The 4,635-nt window shown below is 53.0% G+C and overlaps 1 pseudogene; it reads right to left on the reverse strand.

Annotated features, from left to right (window-relative positions):
• Positions 1-3,382: 3,382 nt before the first annotated feature.
• Positions 3,383-4,385, reverse strand: LOC101699765 (galactoside alpha-(1,2)-fucosyltransferase 1-like; annotated as a pseudogene).
• Positions 4,386-4,635: the final 250 nt, after the last annotated feature.

The following is a 4,635-nucleotide window of genomic DNA, read 5'->3' on the forward strand; positions in this document are numbered from 1 at the left end:
CCATGATCCACAGGGCCACCTGGCAAAAGCCTCAGAGTAGGGCTGAACCCACATGCCCAGAATCCTGCCAGCTATGAGGAGTGGGAGCCCAGGTGGCTCTGAGACGGCGGCGTGGGTGCAGTAGCAAATCTTCATGAGCATCAGCAGTGGGAGCCCCTCCTGAGGAACCCTGCTGGATGGAGTGGGACTGGCTGACATTTCGCCTTCTCATTGTTCCTGATGTTTCCCTAAGTTTGGCTTTGTGCCACTCACAGTTCTGTCCTTGACTCTATGGCAGCACCAACAACATTCCTCTTATACAGTGAGCCCAAATGTTTATCTGTCAGGGGAACATGACTTTAGTTTTGTAGTGCTGGGATGGAACCCAGGGCCTTGTGCATGCTAGACAAGTGCTCAGCACCAAGCCACACCACCAGCTCTTTCTTATTTTGAAACAGGGTCTCACTAAGTTGCCCAGGCTGACTTCGAACTTGTGATTCTCCTGTCTCAGCCTTCTGAGGAGCTGGGATGACAGGTGTGCACCACTGTGCCTGACTACAAGACCATCTTGATTTACTGCATGCCAGGTCCCCTGGCCAGGTCCACATAGGCAGGGCCACCTTTGCTTTCTGACCCACGGGACATGTTTGCCCAGCTCTCTCCATTGCAACTGGCTTTGGTATTTCACAGTGACATTCACATAAATCACCCTGTTTTGAAAGCATCGGCAAGAGGATCAGGAGGCAATTCCCAGTTAGCCAGGGCAGGAGAGTGCAGGTGGGTGGGAGGTAGGGACCCTGCTGTGGATAGATTCTTCTGGAAGGAAAGGAGAGAGAGAGAGAGAGAGAGAGAGAGAGAGAGAGAGAGAGAGAGAGAGAGAGAGAGAGAGAGCGCACAGGTGTGGATGGTGGACCTCTCCCTGAGTGACCGCACAGGCTGGAGAGGCTGCGGTGGCGTTGGGCTAGTGGAGGGCAGCACCCCGCAATGACAGCTTCTCGCTGTCCCTTTTCTGGGTCTGACTCACACACATTTCCAGGGCTGCTAGTGTGTGACCCGAGGGCCACCACACTTCTCCATCACCCCGAAGCCTTTTTGAAATTCTTCATCCGCTCCTCACAGCTCCAGCCACACACTGCTTACCTTTCTGATTGATTCTTCTCTGGAACGATCGATGAGGGCCTTTGTTAGTCTTTGGGTCCACTTCTGTTCCTCAAATCTCCTTAGATTCCTTTCTCTCCCCTGCCCTGTTTTCTAGGTCCAAGAGCTTCATTGTTCCTTCATAATACTTCGGTCATGGGGCCGGATGTTGCTGACAAACTATCTCAGATCCCCCAGCACCTGGGAGGGGCTCCCTTGTCACTGAGCCGAGCTGAACCAAGCCGTGGCCAATGCCATGCCCTCCCCTCGGGCCCAGCTGCTCTGGACAGTGACCTTTGTCAGGCACCACCCTCTTCCTCATGTCCCTTGGGTTGCATCTCCCTCCTCTCATGATGCTTCCTTGTCACCTTCCACATAAACCATTTTCATCCAGATCTTTGTCTCAGTGCCTCTTTTAGGAGAAATTCAAGCCAAGAGCCCCATTATATGCTGGGGTCTTCTGACCGGGGTGCCAGTGCTGAGCTTCAGACAGGCCACAGATTTTCCAGGGTTCCAGAGCACATAAGGGGAGAACCAGGGTGCGTGGCCACAGTGGTGCAGCTCCTAAGTCTGTCTGTTCACCATTTCCAGGGACTTCACCTAAGCCAGTTCCTCCTTCGTGGACACGTGACCTTAGGCAGATCCCACAGGGGACCCTGGTCTCCTCATGGGCACCCTCTCCATGTTTGAACTCGCTCTTCACTGTGCCTGGTGTGACCTTTCTTCAGTTCTCTCTGTCCCGAGATCCCCCTTGGGTTGGGCAAGTGGCCAGAAAGACTTAGAAAATATATTCTACTCAGAGCAGTGGCTATGACAGAAAAAGGATGCAGATTAAAGTCACCAAAGGTAAAAAGCCCAGAGGACTGAGGCCAGGAGGTGCCAGGAACTCATTTCCCTGGTCCTCTGCTGTGGACTGTGCAGTCAGCACTTGCTTCTCCCAGCACTGAGGGTGGTGTGTAGCTGCCCCCACTTCTGATGAATGGATTTGCAGTACTGAGGATTGAACATGAGTCCTTCCCACTGACTTTCATACTCCAACTCTCCTCTCCATGGCAGGGGAGTCGGGAATGGTACCCTGACATTCCCTGAGAAGACAGTGGCTTGGCTTCTTGGATGGTGGCGTGGTTAGATCTGACGGTATCTATGGATCTTCCCTCACCATCCAAAAAGCAGCAAGGGCTCCTGAAATCCGAGTCCCAAGCCCATCTTCCTTAGTTAGATGCTATGCTCCTGCCTAGGCTTGAGCTGGATTCAGGCGGTCTGTACACCCTTGCTCACTCATCCCAGGCCTGCCCAAAGCCAGATTTAGTGGTTCTGGGAGCTCAGGGGTACACAATAGTTGGCAAGGAGCACAATTGCCCCTAGTTTTCTGCAGGCTGCTGACCTCCACCCAGACTCACAGCAGTCCAGCTATAGAGGAGGAAGCTTCCTTGATCCCAAACCCAGAGGTAATATATACCATTTCTGTCTTTGGCAGTTTGAGATTAAAAAAAAAGATGTCCCTGGCTCTCTAGGAGGTTGTGCTTCAGAGCTGCAGCATTTTAACTGTATCTGTCTCTCCTCTCGCCTATAATTTAGTCTCTCTGCTCAAATCAGAATTCTGAGACGTTTTCATGGGCTGGGGATCGGTCAGAGTCTGGCTCTGCTCCCAACTGCCTCAGCTTTTCCAGCTTTTCCTGAGCAAGGTAAGAGGTTGGCTTCATAGAGACTGTCTGCTCTGTCTCCATCTTTCTGGCAGTGAGGGGTGCTGAGCTTCCAGCGGTGCCTTTGTTAGATCTAGAACTCCGGAACCTGTCCCCTCTGGAAGGGCTCTGCAAGATTCTTCACAGGCTTTCAATCTTGTCCTCTCTAGAACAAGCTTCCTCTGGTATCACTCAGAAACAGAGTTGGGGTGTGCTTGCTTTAGATAACTGTGAATTCTTCCAGTCTTCTGAAGACCTAGGGGAGAAGTAACACCTCTGGTAGAAAAGATGAAAATGGTCAACTCTCGTAGGGAAGCAGCCAACCAGAAGTCCTATGGATATGGGCAGGAAAGAGTAGATGGGCACTATGACTTCTAGAGCTGCCACAAGCTTCTCTAGACAGTGCCAGTCCTCAGGAAAAGATGTTCTGCTGGTCCTAGAATGTTCAGCAGTTCCATAAAGCCCCTCCATCTTGCCAAGTCTGGCCAACTAGAATCACATGGGGTACCCACCTGCTCCAGGACCTTATCCAGAGGCCACCAGGCCTTCAGAGATATGCACCACTGACGTTAGATGGATCTGATCTATATGTAAAGTCTCCCTGGCTTCTTCCAAGGCCCAGTCCACTTGTCGGGTACCTGGAGTGGAAACAAGTTGGCACTGATGCCCACTGGCAGGAAGGCAGCCTTGAAGAGCTTCAGGAATTTAGAGTCTGGCAGGATGAAGTTGACCAGGTAGTGGTGTCTCTGCCAGCTGGCAGGCAGCCCAGAAGCCAAAGGTGCCAATGGTCATGATGGTGTGGTTGCACTGCATGAGCAGGGTGAAGTTGCCCTCCTGCCCACCACCTACAAAGACTACCTTGCTCTTGGAGGCATTGATGTTTTCTGTGTATCGCTTCATGCCATTGCTGGTGACCACAAAGATGGAGTCCTCATGTCGGGCCCGGAACCAGTCCATGGCCTGCTGGAGGTGAGTCCAGCTGTCTATCACACCCTTCCCGTGCTGGGGCATCAGCTGTACATAGTACCTGTGGCACATGTGGACCCCCATGAAGGTGCACAGCTGGGAGTCTGAGAGACCCAGGCGCAGTTCCCTCAGGAGGCCCTGGGCCTCCTCCCAAAGGTGGTTGTGAAGGGTGAACTCAGGGTGGATCTGTTCCTGGAGATGATGCAAGAAAGTCCAAGAGCAGGGGAAGCCCGAGAGCTTCAAAAAGGGGTCCTTCAAGTGAGAATACTCCTCAGACATCCAGTCATGCAGCTGCAGCTCCTGCCACAGTGTGTGACTGTCCATCTCAGGAACCAGCCTGGGCAGGGTGATCCAGAACACAGGGACCAGCAGGGCATGCATAGTGGGCAGGATGAAGGCTCATGGCCGTTGAGCTGGGCCAGCATGAGTAGTGCAGTGTGGCATACTGTCCCATCTGGTTACCGGAGCAGACAAGGGACTGACAGTCCAGGTTCCCAAGAGGGCGCCAGGGTGCTGGGGACAGGAAGAGGCATTGATGCCCAATGATGTGCCTGGAAGGCATAAGATGGCCTCTGAGGATGTCTGTAGGTGGTGGTCCGGATACAGGACAGAAAGAAACATATTCCACAGAGGATGCAGGCAAGCAGGAAAGGTGACTTAGGAATGCTTGTGACTGAGGTGGCTACAGGTGTAGACTCCTGGGTGTGAGGCAGGAGGAGGCTGGGAGCCTAAATCCTAGGTTGGAGGGAGGAGAAGCTTGGGATGTTGGAAGCTTCGGTGGAAAAGACTGGTTTCCAAGCTAGCAATGGTGCAGGTTCCTGTGCCTCTGGGACTCTCCTGCCCCTCCATGTGGAACAGGGCAGGCCACCAA

This window comes from Heterocephalus glaber, unplaced genomic scaffold (genome assembly GCF_053883595.1).
Source record: "Heterocephalus glaber isolate CG9 unplaced genomic scaffold, H.glaber_assembly_v1.0 deba00001610, whole genome shotgun sequence".
Lineage (NCBI taxonomy): Eukaryota > Metazoa > Chordata > Mammalia > Rodentia > Bathyergidae > Heterocephalus > Heterocephalus glaber.